This window comes from Scyliorhinus canicula, chromosome 7 (assembly GCF_902713615.1).
Source record: "Scyliorhinus canicula chromosome 7, sScyCan1.1, whole genome shotgun sequence".
In the NCBI taxonomy this organism is placed as follows: Eukaryota; Metazoa; Chordata; class Chondrichthyes; order Carcharhiniformes; family Scyliorhinidae; genus Scyliorhinus; species Scyliorhinus canicula.
The window spans coordinates 173,837,799-173,853,829 of NC_052152.1; the positions used below are offsets into that span (position 1 = coordinate 173,837,799).

General features: G+C 44.3%; 1 long non-coding RNA gene across 3 annotated transcripts in view; it reads right to left on the bottom strand.

Annotated features, from left to right (window-relative positions):
* Positions 1-1,052: 1,052 nt before the first annotated feature.
* LOC119969558 overlaps positions 1,053-16,031 on the bottom strand; it is a 206,247-nt gene continuing 191,268 nt past the window's right edge. For 2 of the 3 annotated variants that reach the window (XR_005461411.1, XR_005461410.1), the window contains exons 2-4: positions 12,004-12,102; positions 4,137-4,276; positions 1,053-1,592 (exon numbers count right to left, since the gene is read on the bottom strand). This is a non-coding gene — a long non-coding RNA (uncharacterized LOC119969558). Of the gene's footprint in view, positions 1,593-4,136; positions 4,277-12,003; positions 12,205-16,031 lie in introns of those variants that run through there. The other variant, XR_005461409.1, reaches the window with a different exon arrangement.

Genomic DNA, 16,031 nt, shown 5'->3' on the forward strand with positions numbered 1-16,031 from the left:
AATAGATGCTGCTTTGGCCTTCATCGGGATCGCTCCCAAGTCTCAGCCTCTTGACTCAGATTGGGTGCCGATTGGCCAATCTATGTGAAGGCTGACACAGGAGGCAGGCGAAGGATGGGAGGGTGGAGCGGAGGCTGGCAGAGAAGGAAGGCAGATTATCTGGGGCAGTGATGGAGGCCGTGAGGGTGCAGGGACATGGGATAGAGGGAAAGGCCTTGGTTGTTGTATCTGGATGACCTATGGCTGGGGGATTTCAGGGCAGGGATGATGGGGGCGAGATGGTCCGAGGGAATTTGGATTTGTTTATTGTCATGTGTACTGAGGTACAGTGAAAAATATTGTTCTGCGTACAGTCCAGACAGATCATTCCATACATGAGACAAAAACATAGGGCAAACATAAATGTAAATACATAGACATAGGCAGCGGGTGAAGCATACAGGAGTGTAGTACTACTCAGAAGAGTGAAGGAGCACCGTCTTATGGTCTGATTTCCCATACAGTCAGGGGATGGATTGGCAGGCGCCCTTGATTTTTGTGACACAGTGGTCGAGAGTGTTGGTGCCCCTGGTGGGACAGGAGATTTATTGGTGGAATTTTGGCAGTACACTCTTGAGATTGGCCTGGTTGAAGTCCCCGACCACAATAAACAAAGCCTCCAGGTGTTCTGTTTCATTGTTATTTATAGCGGTGTACAATTCGTTAAATGCCTTCTTCACTTCCACCTGGTTAAGTTCGTGCAGCTTGTTTTCGATTGCTTGGACATTTGCCAGGAATATACTGGGGAGAGGAGACTTGAAACCGTGCTGTCTCAGTCTCAACTACAGACCACCGTGTTGCCCTCACTTCCTCGGTTGGCGACTGCTCCTGGATGGTTCCGGGATCTGGTAGGAGAAGTCTGACCTTGTGGAAGGTAGTTAGTTGCATCTGGTGGGGGCCAAGGCACTGGTTTCGTTTTCAGGGTCGTGTCTGGCAGGGTCCCGGGCGCTGGTTGCAATTTTGGGGTTGCTGGGGGGGGGGGGGGGGGGGGGGGGGGGACATGTTTGCGATTCGGTTGGGCCCCGGGGATCTGCAAATACAGGTCTACCTTTTGGAGTGTTTGGGTCCTCGCGTGGGTTCTCTGGTGTTTCAGGGGTCTTTAATCCGGGTTTGGGTCGCAGACAGAGGCTTCCTGGGTCAGGATGGGCCAGGTCCCATGTTCGGTCTAGCGTTGGTGGTATGGTCGGGCGCTCCTGGAGTCGAGCCTTGGAGTAGGTTTGGTCGGGCCTCCATGTGGATTCTTCTTCCTTCCATGCTCCGGTAAGTCGGGTCGCTGGGCGGGCTCTCAAGGTCGGATCGGGCTGGGTCTCTTGGTTGTGGGCAGGGTCGGGCGTTCCAGTGGCTGGATCGGGCGGTCCGAGGGCTGGCGCTCTTCTCAAGCTGCATCTGGTGCTCCGAGGGCTGGGTCGGGTCCTACGTGAGGTCGGGGTTGAAATTCCGGGTTGGGCCTCATCCACTTCAAGGTCGAGGCCAGGTTCGGGTCATTGGAGGAGTCCTGCCAGGTCGGGTCGGGTCAACTGGGACTGTCCACGGATGTCTGAGGATCTTCAGGCCTGCAAGAGAACATAAAAAAGGAAGATTAGAGCTAGCATTAGTGTTAGAATTAAGTTTTAAGACATTAGCACGGTTATAAGAGATGTAGGAAGAGGATCTGGGTGAGAGAGCTCGCAGAGAGTCGCCACGTTCCGGGGCCATCTTGCATTTGGATTGTGCTGAGCCCTGGGGGTTGAACTGAGTGTACTGGGCAGTGGGGAGAACAGCCACAGTGAGAGGGGGGACAGGGATGTGGTAGAGTGGCAGGTCAGGGTGATTAGTCAGGTAGCTGAAGGTTTCAATATTGGAGGGGGGTAGGGTGGGGGGTTTGGTTCATGGAAATCAATGAAACGTGGTTGGGATAACTAATGTGGTCAAGGTGGATATGGGGGCGATAATGGATGTAGGCTTAGAGGGGAGAGAATGCATGTGGAAAGTGATTGTTATAGGTGCAAGGATAACCAGGGAAGATTCAACAGTGAGTGGGAAGGGAGGAATCGTTATATTGGGTGCGTCAAGAACATGTGGGGAAGTTGGTGGGTGAAAGGGGGAGAGTAGAAGGGGAGGCATTGCGTAGTGGTATTGTCATTAGTAATGCAGAGACCCAGAGTAATACTCTGAGGTGTCAGGTTCTAATCCTACCACCGCAGATGGTGAAATTTGAATTGTATAAAAATCTGGAATTAAAAGTCAAATGATGAACATGAAACTTGTCGATTGTCATAAAAACCCATCTGATTCACTAATGTCCTTTAGGGAAGGAAATCTGCCATCCTTACCTGGTCTGGCTACATGTGACTCCAGAGCCACAGCAATGTGGTAATTAAGGAGTTCGAGGTCAGCACAATTGGCCAACTAAAGGGACATCCCAACGATCATGAGGCAAATGGATGGGAACCATGCTCAGTTGTGTTCTCCTGTCCATGGGGAAGTTCAAATGCCAGTAGGTTTCTCCCTGACCTTTGGTCTCCTAACATCGAGACCCCAACAAGGTGTGGAGCTGCCATTCATTCTGTGCCATTTGCCATTGCCTGCTGTCAGAGGCAGTGATGAAGGGAGCGAGGAGGATGAATGCCTCCAAGGGACTCAGCTGGTGGGCAGCAGCAAACTCCTGACTCCAAACCCCAGATGAACGGTCATGGCTGACAAGGGCTCATGCTTACTCTTTCTATGCCCCAAGACAATAGTCTGTCTATAGAGTCTCGAGTGTGATGGAAACATGCTGATTAGTGTCTGAAGGAAGGGTTTTTGCACATGCATAGTCATGTATGAACAGGAGAAATACCTATCTCCGGTACTCCAGGATGTCATTTATCTGGAACGGGTGGGATGGGGCGCTATGTCTACACTGAAACGAGGCACAGGGCTTAGCATTGGCTTGGTGGCTGTGAGACGGAGGAGAACCTGAATGGACTATGCTCAATAGATTGATTACTGCTAGTGATTTAATCCTTTGCATGCGCCAAACACTGCTGATTACAGAGCCCTGATGCTAAATGGGTGTATTAGAATCTGAAAATCTCTCTATTCTTGGCAACACCCAAAGATCTCAGTGCCAATCTGGAAGAACTCCTCAGGAGGTTCCAAAAAGCAGGTACCCACCTGAAGGGCGGGAAATGCAGGTTTCAGGCCGATAAGGTCACGGTTTAGGTTTCAAAGCCGATGCAGAAGGCTTACATCCACTCTAGGATGAGATAAAGGTGATAAAAGCAGTGCTGGCACCAAGGAGTGTGACCGAGTTGAAGTTCTTTTTAGGGATCGTCAACTATTATGGTTGTTTTGTTTTACCCAACTTGTATACAATTTTGGCACACCTGCACCAACTGTTGAAGTAGCACCAACGTTGGAAGTGGGAAAATTCCCAGAGAAAATCTTATGACCAAGTGAAACAATCGTCGACTTTAGTTGTCCACTTTAACCCAGACAAACCCATAATAGTCACATATGTTGCGTCGCCTTATGGCATAGGGGTGGTACTTTTGCATAAGACGGGGTGAAGAGGCCTGTCGCCTTTGTATCTAGAACATTGTTGGATGCCAGATTGATAGAGAAAGTTTGGCAGTCATTTATGTCATAAAGAGATCCCACCAGTATGTTTATGGCCACCACTTCATCATCTTGGACCATAAATGGGGGCAGCATTGTAGCACAAGTGGCTAGCACTGTGGCTACATAGCGCCAGGGTCCCAGGTTTGATTCCCCACTGGGTCACTGTCTGTGAGGAGTCTGAACGTTCTCCCCGTGTCTGCGTGGGTTTCCTCCAGGTGCTCCGGTTTCCTCCCACAGTCCAAAGACGTGCAGGTTAGGTGGATTGGTCATGCTAAATTGCCCTTAGTCTCCAAAACGGTTAGGTGGGGTTATTGGGTTATGGGGATAGGGTGGAAGTGAGGGCTTAGGTGGGTCAGTGCAGACCTGATGGGGCGACTGGCCTCCTTCTGCACTGTATGTTCTATAGCTATAGCTAAACCGTTACTTGGCCTTTTACACGAGGATAAATCGGTTCCACCAATTGCATTGGCCAGAGTGAAAGCATAGGCATTGCTATTGGCTGTGAATTCTCATACTTTTCACCACAGACCAGGTACGCAGATCTCAAATGTTGATGCTTTAAGCCGGCGTCCACTTCCACAGATCATATCGGAGACTCCCATTCCACAGGAGATTGTCCTAGCTCTGAATTTTTCCAACATTCAGCCCATTTTGTCTGAAAAGAGAAAAAGGATGGTTCTCACTGGCTTGCATTAGACAAGTCAGAGCAAATCAATTCCTACTTGTAGGTCAGGGATGAAATTACCGGTGAAGGTGGGGTTCTTTTGTGGGGCTGCAGAGTGAAAGTGCCACCCCCCCGGGGCAACAACCACTTCTCCAGGAGTTGCCCAGTGTGCATCCTGGCCAAACCAAGATTAAGATGTTGGCTAGGAGCTACATTTAGTAGATAAGGAGGCAGAGAATGTAGTCAGCCGCTGTGTATATTGCTAAATGCAGCAGACCCTTCCACCCACAGCTAAACTACATCCTTGGGAGGGGCCGGGCTGTCTGTGGACGAGCTCATTCATTTTGCAGCCCCTTTTATGGGAATGATGCTTTTAGTTGCCATGGAAACGCACTCAAAATGTTTGGATGTCCAACTCAGATGTTCAATAACTGCGCCAATCATGCCACAGCTTTTCACAGTAATGGCTTACCATGGGTGATTGTTTCACATGCTGGCACCGCTTTCACAGCCAAGGAGTTTCAACTATTCATCAAGACTAAAGGGATCCTGCATGTACATTGAGCCCCCTATCAACCAGTTTCAAATGGGTTGGCGGAATGAGCAGTCCAGACCTTTTAAAGCATTAATAAGGAAACAGTCCAGCTGACTGCTGTTTCTCCGTTTAACAGAGATTTTACTCTCCAACACGTCACCATTGGAGTTAGTCTGACAGAGTTGTTGATGGGGGGATGGTTGATGACCCACTTTGACTTTGTTTTTCTGAATTTGTCGGGGAGGGCGGAGGCTAAACAAGCCTCACAGGAGGAGTACCACGGGAGGCAGGTTGTTTGAAGTGGAGGATTTAGTTTATGCCCAAAGTTTCGGAGCTTGGATACCCAGGAGTGTTATTGCAAGGACTGGCCCAGTGTCTAATGTCACCGACCTACAAGGTTGCCAACTGCAGAAGCATGTAGATCAAATGAGAAGGCTGGAAGCTTCCATCCCCACAACTGGGCATGTGGAACCAAGGTTTTTCCCAAAGGAAATCTCATGTGACAGCGGAAGGAGGGTGTTGGTACTATCTCATCTTCGGGATCTGTAAATTTGCCTGCCTCTGATGTGGACTCTGATGCTTTAAATTTGGAGAAACTGGTTGCAGAGTTGTAGCGCTCAGCAAAAGTCTGAAAGTTCCCGATAGACTGATCTTCTGAACCTTGCTAATTGGCTCCCTTACTGAAAAGTCCCTTTCACTGGACATAGTTGTACACAAGAGTTTTTTTTGTGGAATTGCAAGGGAACTTAAAGGGTGGTGGGAGGAATGTGGTAGCATAGCCCCTTTGAGAGCGATCTTTCGCGGGCCACGTTACCTGCCCAGAGCCTATGGGGACGGAGCACCCAAATGCCAAGGTGCAGACCCGGGTCATGGAGTATCATCAGAGTAAGCCTGGGAGTTGAGGGAACTAGTCCGGTGTTGGAGTTGTGTTGATGTGTAATATAGAGTTCTTCCTCTGTTAATAAATCACAGATGACTTGTCATATTACCGCCATTACAACATCTACAATGTTCCTTGTCACTCACATAACATGTTTAACCACCCTTGAATAATCCTTGCATCCACTCACATTGCACATAGGGCAACAGCAGCTGGAGATGCAATGATCACGCTGAACATATTTTCAGCAGTAAAAACATGGTGAGCTGCACATCATGGCCTGCATGATGCATGGCCAGGCTGCACACTCACAAATTACCATCTGAGTTTCTCAGTCTCCCATGAAGAGAAGGAGGTCAGGAGCTGGTGTGCGTTCATATCCAGAGAGCGATCATCCCCTCTGGGCCCTTCAATGATACCTTTGCATTGAGCTGCCTCCGAGATGGGATACCCTGGCAATATACGGGTTCACCTGTCCCTGATCAGGAGTGAATTAAAAGCCCACCAGAGTTTCAAGCGTATCATGGAGCATTAATTTATAGGCTCAGTTGGAGTGGAGCAGGAAATACTGCCCCTCAACTTTAACTGTATCCTGGTCCTTTCCCAACAATCAGTCAGTTAAAATCACCTTGCAAGTGTCCATTAATTATCATTAAAAATTCAGACAACAATGAGAGATCTCTGCTTTTCCTCCTTCCACATAGAGCATCAAGATGGAAATTGGGCAGAGTGATGCCGTTATTGAAGGATTAATGATTCTAACTTAACTGAAAGTAAGAAATGGCAGTCTATTGCCAGAAAATAATAGCACTCTATTTTATATACAAGTAATCTTTCAACTTGCAATATGAAGTACATCATTTACATTAGATCAAATGATGGAGATTCAGAACAAAGCTGATAGTATTTAATGTTTCGAGTCCGTATGACTCTTCTTCCATACGGATTTGACTTATTGGGCACAGTTTAGCCACCCCGTTTTGCCTGGTGTGGATCCGGGTACAACAGGTGAATCCCGCTAGAGCCCCAAATTGGGCAAAGCAGTGAGCACTGGGACGATCACGAGTCACCCAAGTCGCTCCGTCAGGATAAGCCCATTAGGTTCATTTAAATATCTGAACTCCATGTGCGCCTGGAGGCTGGGAGTTGATGGCCACGCCTGCACGATCTCTCAAGGGCGCCATTTAGCTCTGGTTTTCATAAACGTGGACTAGGCGTGACGGCACCTTAGGGGTCTTGCAGACAATTAGAGACCCGTTGGTGGTCGGAGACAGGGCAGAATGATACCCTGACACTCCCTGTGGCACCATGACACTGCTCGCCTGGCACCCTGGCAGTACCACATGGGGACCCTGGCATGCCAGCCTGGACCGGGTAGGCTGCCCAGGTGGCACTGCTGAGGTGCCAGACTGTCAGTGTCAAGGTGCACGGGTGCCAGGGGTTGGACCCAGGGGGCCTCGCCCAAAAGAGCATGGGTGAGACCGAGTTCGAGGGCCAAGGAAAGGTTGAGGCGGGTGAAGGGATGGGCGTCTTGAAAGCCAGGGAGGGCTTGAAAGGGGGCATCTAGGGATTGGGGCAGCCTTTCAAAATGGCATCCCGATTTGCGAGAGGAGTTCCTGCTGGTGAGCTCAGCTTACCAGTGTAGGGCGGCTGCCTAAGTGTGGCCTCGGCAGGGAGAAACTCCCAATGCCAAAAAGAACCGGCAAAGTGCCGTTGAATAGCAGGGTGACTCTTGGAGCTGCAGCCACCGAGAAACACCCTGCCAAATGTGTCCAAAAGCGGACATTAACTTTTGACCGCTGAATCGCACCCTTTGACTCTTTTTCTCTCTCCACAGATGCTGCCACACCTGCTGCGTTTTCCAGCATTTTCTGTTTTTGTTTGAGTTTGAACAAAACGTTGTGAGAATGAACTTCTCAAAATGGAAGCAATTTTGGTTCTAATTTGTGACTGAGTTACAGATTGCATCCAAAGTGGAAACTCTATCTCATTAAGTTAGAAAGTTTGTTTTTTACTTGGGGCTGGTTAGCTCAGTTGCTTGGATGGCTAACCTGTGGTTCTGAATAACACCGAGACTGTGGCTCCAGCGGAGGTGCACTTTGGGACCTGCGTCCTTGCCATACCCCGGAGACTAGAAAGCAATAAAAAAACCACCATGGGCAAAACCTGCCAAGAGAACAATGCAGGATGAAGCATCAGCGGACAATGAGCCCAGAACCTGCCTATGGGCAGACCACACATGAATGAACATTCTATTTATAAAGTGCAAATATTAATTCAGAAGCTGAAATATTTATATTAATGGGGTTAATTTTTGATAAGCAAACTAGGCTAATTTGGAAATAATTTCCACCAAAACTCAAACGTCATGTCGGCTGAAAGTAATTTGCATATATGGAATTGGCAAAATTATGCATGAAAAGCCCTTTCTTGTAACCTATATCTTAAAAAAAACACGAGAAGAATGCAAGTAAAAATGGCAAAAAATACAGTGTTTAATGCTTAGCCTGAATATAATTCGGCAGAGCTTAACTCTGACAAAATAATCCTGGTTAGTGGCAGGCTACCCTGGTATAGTGGAATACAAAAGTTGCACTTCCTTTAAATGATTCACGATTGGATTTTCTTGTTACTACCTTCGAATGAAGCAATTGCCCAGGATGTTTCCCACTGCATTCTGTGAATAGGCCAGCGAGAAAGAAAACGACCACGGAATCTGTTCCATCTTACCATGTGATGGATGAAGGTAAACAGACATAAAGTGTTCACTGCTAATTTCATTTGATCACAATCACCTTGTGTTTGGTTAATAAAACAAGCAATATTCTGAAAACACTTAATGAATATTTGCAAATGAAAATAAAGCAAAACAAAGGACAGGAAACAAAATGGTCTCTCGTGCTTTATCCGATGACTTTGGAACCAAATCAAGCCCAGTGCAACACAAAAGATTTAATTAAAAGCACTGATAAAAATATACAATAATTCATTTAAATATATTGTATGGATACAAACATTCTTTATCATTTTTTCTAATTAAAGGAGATTGCAACTTTGATGTTAATTCCAATATCACAGATTCAAAATAGAATAACAAGGATTGTGGCATCTTTTGAGGGAATGCCATTCTGATGAACTGTTAAATTTCAGTTTCATCTGCACATTCAGGTAATTGGAATAGTAAATATTTTAATGGTACTATTGAAAGAGCAGCGGTGTGCTCCCTGGCATTCTGGACAGTACCCCCAAAACAGAGTAACGGGTAATTTGTCTTATTGCTGGACCTTGTGACACTGGCATCCCAACTCACAACACTTCAAAAAATACCTATGGGTATTGTTGGGACATGACAAAGGTGCTGTATAAATGCACATTTTTTTTTATTAAGCATGTCAGTAAATGAACAATAACGACAAAAAAAATAGGGTTTTCCTATTTCTTATTGAATGATCTTCATTTAGATAAAAGGTGGGGGGGGGGGAATGGCAATGATGCCATTTAAAAATAACACTATAACTAGACATCACTTTGTAGTTGTGAAAAAGAAGGAAATATTACGCACGCGATTGACCCTGGCACATCCTGCCAGAATCGGGATGGGAGGCAGCTGATAGATCCCTGGAGAGGTCTCTTCCAGGATTCCCGACAGTCATTACGACTCCCAAGATCTAACGAGATCTTGCGAAACGTTGCGATCTAAATCCCGCCCATGACGGGTGGGACCCAGACAGCAGAGTTAAGTGAGCTTAAAAGCCTACTTAACTCTACCGACGCCAGATTGCACCGCCTCCTGGGATCTAGCAGCCTCACTGAGGAGACCACAACCCGGCGCTGTTTAGTACTGCTTCCCACAAGCAGGGACAAGGCAGAATGGTATCTGAGGGTGAGGGATCTCCCAGGCAATCGGAGGTCTCTGGGTGGTTGGCCTCTGGGTCGGGTGGCACCCTACTGGGCACCTTGGCACTGCCAGCCTGGCAGTGCCACGGTGTCTAGGTGGCATTTTGCCCATACCAGGGATCGGACCTGGGTGCGCCCTGCCTGTGTGAGGTGGTGTGTGGGTGTCGAAGATCCCCTAACAGGTGAGCCGGAGCGTCAGGAGGTTCCAGGGTTTGCGTCGGGGGGGGGGGGGGGGGGGGGGGGGGGGATGTTTCAAGGCATCGAGGTATCGGGGCGCCATTTTTTAAATGGGCCTCCAACTCGTCCTACACTGAGGAGCGGCTCCTCAGTGCAGGAAATGCGACTGAGTGTGGCCTAGGCGGGGTGTTCCCAGTTGATGCCCGAACAGAAAAGCAGAATCCGTTAGATAGCGGGGATGTTCCTGGTGCCAGAAGCATCAGGGATGACCCCTCTAATCTCGGCCAGAACAGAGTTTTTTCTGGTTAAATTGTGCCTTATATCTCACCCACTGAATAATTTTTGTGTGAATTTCAATATCCCTTTGATCTGCAGACTACATTTTTTCTTCCAAAATTATTTGGAAGTGTAGGTCAATTACCACCATCGTTACCAATTGCCATTTTGGAAGTCCCAAATATCAAAACTAGTCGGTGACCCCCATGATTATAAAGACCTTACGAATTAGTTACCGATGATAATTGCTTTTTTCCCCTCACAGGGGCCAGGGCTAGTGCTAACTCATTAAATCTGCACTGTCTTAAACAGCCAAGCAATAACCATATTATTTCTGTTACATTTATTTTTTTTAATCATTTATTTTTATTTAATAAAATGCATTAGCACCAGTTAATGAGTGTACAGGCATCTAACAATGCACAAATTGCACCAGCATCAATCATTTGGTATTAGAATGAAGATAATTTATTTTACAAACCTTGAAATGTCTGCTCTCAAAAGGTATTTTCCCACCTCTCAGTGTGTTATTGTTGTAAATAATTATAAAAATTCAAACAGAGAAAATGCATTGCAAATGCCTTCCAAATCTTTTTTTTTTGTTCTTTAGCATCAAATTTGGTTTCAGCGTAGAATTTATATTTTATCTTTTGCTATAAAAAAGTTTTGGCATTAAACTAGTTCAACGAGAGCTGGCTTTTTTTTATTGTCTAATGTTTAAAATATAAATAAGATTTATTTCATCATGACAGCACAAGGAGAATTGTGATGTTTTACTGTGACCTCATTATTTGGATGCAGGCTAAAAAATGATAAATCTCATAGTTCCACCTATAACTTGTAAAATGGATTATGAAAAATTGTTTTTTTTTGTGGCAGAATAATCATAGGGAAATGAGCATTGCACATCACTTACATTGGTTTAAATGCTCACATTGATTGCTATGACCTTTTTTGTCAGCTCAAACCTAGTTAAAGCTGCAGTATGCTGGCATGCTGGCCATTACAGCTCCATACAACAGCCGGCAGAGATGTTTGCAAATGTGACTACACCAGCAATTCACTACCATTTTAATGCTTGTAAGATGTCTTCTTACGTTAATAATTAATCTCTCAACTAGCCCGCCACTGCTTTCCTTTCAACCGCAAGGTTTGTTCGCTGGAAATTTGCATTTGATTTTGCTGCCCATTTAAAATTGATAATTGTTTATATTTTGTAAAAGTATACCAGTTTTTATTTTACATTCTCTTAATCCGCAGGATATTGAAATTAGCTTTAATAGACAAAAGGTGGAGATATTATTGTAGATGTTTATATATATCTATATATAAAAACTCGTGTTGTTAGAAGATAATAGGCCAACGCTGCTCAGTTTAGAATGTGTCAGTGTAAGCATTAGGGGACATTACAGAATTTTGCTGAACACATACTGTACAATAATGAAAAGTCAGAAAAATCGGAAATACACTGAGCTTGTGAAAATAAGCAGGCAGGCTGTTGCCTACTGGGGTCCTCTCACACAATTGTAATACATCTTCCTCGTTATACTATGAGGACAAATAACACTGCCGCTGTTCCTGTGGATCTGTACTTTGTAGAAACACATTTTAGATTTAAAAAAATATGTCAGAGAGATGCTATTTTCATTCCACATTCTGATGATTTAAAAAAAAATCTTGCCAATTTCATTAATTCTAACACAGAAAACAGTGCCGCATTTAGATTCACTTACCCAATCACAAAATAATCCATTGTTCTATTATTACAAAAATCCGCACACTGTGCCATTCTAATATTAACACAGTAAAAGTAGAAAAATCATTCTGAAAACATATTTTTTAATTTGTGGTTTTCTCAGAGCTGACTGTTAAATTTTTGGAATTTCAAAGGAAAATGACTTTGATCTTGAAAATGCTCTGTATCTAATTTATATACATCTCCCACATACTTACCATATTTTATATTGCTGAGAACCTCATTATGTTCATGGATCATCTTTAGTGCATTCAGCGTTCGATCAACTTGTACACAGATTACGTTAAAAGCCTGAGCTAGATGAAACAAGAAAGACATAAAAACTGATATTTATTTAGCGCAGTCTTCTTGACGAACAAAGTGATTCCATATTATGTATTTGAGAAATCATTCATGGATTCATGGTATTTTGCAACCTCAGGAGCTAAACCCCATCTTCTCACTCCCCACCCATAAAAATGCATTTTTTCTGAGCAACAACGATTTTCAAGAAGCAACATAACAAAGTATCTGGAATGCGCAGTGGCAAAGTAAAAAAGAAACTGCTATAACATCAAAATTCAGTGGTATTTTGCTATTTTAAATTTTGCTGATGTCAGCTGCTATTCTCCATGCACTAGGCAATGAATGTCACCTGCTCATGTTCACTGCCAAGCAGATTTTCGTTATCCTGTGAAAGGCTTCTCTTAACCCTAAGCTACCAGTGTATTCCATAGCTTGAAAAACGTTCATTCTTTGCCGCAACATGAAAAACATTCTGATGCATGTAAATGGTGAAACTTAGAGGTGGAAATGAAAATAAATTCATAGAATCCCTACAGTGCAGAAGGAGGCCATTCGGCCCATCAAGTCTGCACCGACCCTCTGAAAGGGCACCTTATCCATGGACAATCCCCCGTCCACCCTGCCCTCTCCCCTAACTTAACCTGCACAGCCTTGGACACTAAGGGGCAATTTAGCGTCGCCAATCCACCTAACCCGCACATCTTTGGCATAAATAAAATGAAAAAATTCTGCGAAGGAAGTGATAAATGTTACTGTGTTTACAACAATGGTTAGATAATTGGGTGTAATTGTGTTGATCTTTCACGAAGGAGGTGGGCCCAGAAAATGCAGTGAGCCGCTCAAAGGTCCGTTGACTTCAGAGGGACCGAAAATTTCCACTGGTGACAGGGGCCTTAAAATCCTGTCCATGGTGTAAATATGCAATGAGGCCCAAACTGTTTGATTATTTAAAAAATCCACAAACTGGAACTGTATAAATCCAAACAACGCTTTTTTAAAAAAGGTGGAATTCTCCCATTTTGAGTCCAAGTGAAGGGAACATTGAGCGAGGCCAGGGGGGAAAACAGGCCAAATCAACCGGCCCCAATCTCATTAATTATGCACCCAGGTTTTCTACAGTGTATTTTTACGGGCAGGCCTGGATGGCGTGTAGTCCGTCATTGTGGCCGGGTGCCATATTGAAAAAGCGCCCTACATCACTGACCCACCGTTGAAGGAACAAAGTGGGCCACCTAAAAATGAAGATGGATCTCTGGGAGCACTTTGAGAGCAGAAGGAGAACCTCCCGAGGAAGAAGATGGATCTCCAGGAACATTCTGAGGCTGGAAGATAGACCCCCTCAGGACACCGAATCAGAAAGGTCCACCTGCAGATGTTCCCCTGACCACTGCTGTGGGTCCAGGGTCCACATCCAGTGTCCAGGGATGTGGGCGGCCTCCATCTCTGGAAGTCCAAGGCATCGTTCAGGTGAGTCTCAACATCTGCATGCCACATTGTTCCAGACAAGACACGGCATGTTTTCATGCCGGCATCATGGAGAATCTGGCGTGGGGGATGGTTGGGTCTTCACCTACATCCCATTAACAGAATGCAAAAGACGTGCACACCGGCCTCTGGCAGGTTTTCTAACCCACCATGGTGAGCACCAGCGGACGGTCCCGCTGCAAATTCATTTCAGCATTACTGATTTCTGGGCCTCCCGTCACATTCTCCCCCACTGCCCACCATCGAGCACACCAGCGGGGCTTGGGAGAATTCCACCCAAAGTTACAGCAATCTTTAAAAATTCGGATCATTTAAATTTAGATCCCTATCAGACAGAAACAATCTGGAGCTACTTGGATGGGTTAATTTCATAATACTTCCTTTTCACACCATATGAGTATCACTTCAGTGAAGTTCAAACCAGTTAACAAACGCTGAGGTATCCCTTGGATCTCCTGGACAACTTCCTCCTTGGAGTTAATTTAAATGTTTAAAAATACAAATGTTCCCACTGCTTCATGCAAAGGCTTAAAGTGTAACATCCAGGAGCAGAGCTCTATGTATAACATCTAGGAGCAGAGCCCTCTGTATGATTGTAGCTGCCTGATGAACAAAACTCTCCCCGACCAAAAGAATCAGACTTCCAGACAATGTAAAAATTAACCCTTGCACTGGAGCTAACACTGGCTACCGATCTGAGACTGATAGTTGTGTTGTAAGCACTCTGTCTGTGGTATCTAAGGAACAACTTGCAGCCTTCCCCAAGACTTCTTTAAGTGAACTGTGTCTATATGTAAAAGGGGAAAAAGTGGATGAAACCATTCTGAAAGAGGGTAAGAAATCTTCGTAAATACCTCTTGGTTTAGAAGTGCAAGCCAACAAGATTGCGGCAATCTCCTAACATACTAAATTTTGAAAGAGAAATATTGTTTATTAGTTTTAAAATGCATCAGATGGTTTTTAATCATTAGTTTGATGATTATTAAAATTAAAAAATATATTCTGTCAGCGCAACTAAATATAACCTTACACAGCTAACTACTCTCACCATAGACTGTTTTCCCAGATCTAATTAACTACTTAAAGAGAACTGATACATAATCGGCAACACAAAGCCCCTCTGTGTCATAATGTAACACACACATTATACACAACACTTTGAAATATTTCTGATTCATGCCAGTTGTGCGTGGTTTTAAATGTAATTTTTAAAAATGCTTGGTGTATGTTTTTAGAATCAAAGAATAAACAAATCTTTGCAGATTAAACAAATTACATCAATTTGAAAAAGCCATTTTAAAAATTATTGTCGACTGCCTCAATTTATTTTACAGCAGCTGATGGCACAACTGAAAAACACAATAAAAAGGCTTCAGTACCATCGCACAAATGCTGAAAATACTGGGAAGCATGGGTGTGAATGCGCACAGAGGATGAGCAATAAATGAGCCAGCAAATGTGAAAGAAGTATTCGATAAAAGATCCGTCCACCGAAACAAACAACAAGGCTGGGAATGGTCGGTGTTGGAAAGACATGATAAGATTTCACTTAAAATTCAATGCCTGACAATTGTACTTTCCATTTATCGAATTTGGATGCAGACAAGTTTGTTTATTTGTGCCACAGTGCTAATATGGCAGCACGTTTCAACGTTTAACACAAGATATTGGATCTTCCTTCGTAGTTTAATGCAGCTTTTATTAAAAACACCATCACATTTGAAGTGCGATGCTGATGCAACCGTTGCTGCTTTGAGCATGCATACACCTCTTGAACCTCTTTCCCCATTTTTTTTTGCAAGATATTTAGGGAAATCTGCCTTATGTTTCAATTTTAATATTTCAGTGGACAAATAATGAAGTGAATGCAGCATGAAAGCCACGCTCCAAATAAATTATTAACTCTCTGCTGATAGGGCCTTTCATGTATACCACCACCAGCACCTACGATCACATTGCATTACTCTCCAAAGAAATGTGGACTTATAACCGGGAAATTAAAAAATGTCAACACTGAACACGTCCCAGGTTTAAACATACTGCACTACATCAAGGCTACTGCGGCACTTTCAGCAATGACTTAACCACACTGCATTGCAACACAACTGGCCTAGAAGTGCTGTAGTTAGCTTATTTGTGCATTTCAGTTGGGGCTTGCTGATCTGAAGGATTTTTTTTAAAGACACAAATTTCTTCCAACTGAGAGGCTTTATGGCCCACTCTAATGAAAGCTCTCATGCACGTAACATCTAGAATCTTTGGCAAAAATCTATTTTCTTCTGTGTTTAAAGTGGTAAATTATAAATTATTTAAAGGCAAGATATTCTAATTGCAAATAATAAGTTTGGATAGATTTGATAACATAGCCATATGTAATAACATCTACAACTTCCACCTTATTTCTGCAACATTGCACTTAATACTTTGGGGGATATTTTGACAAAGAAAATCAATA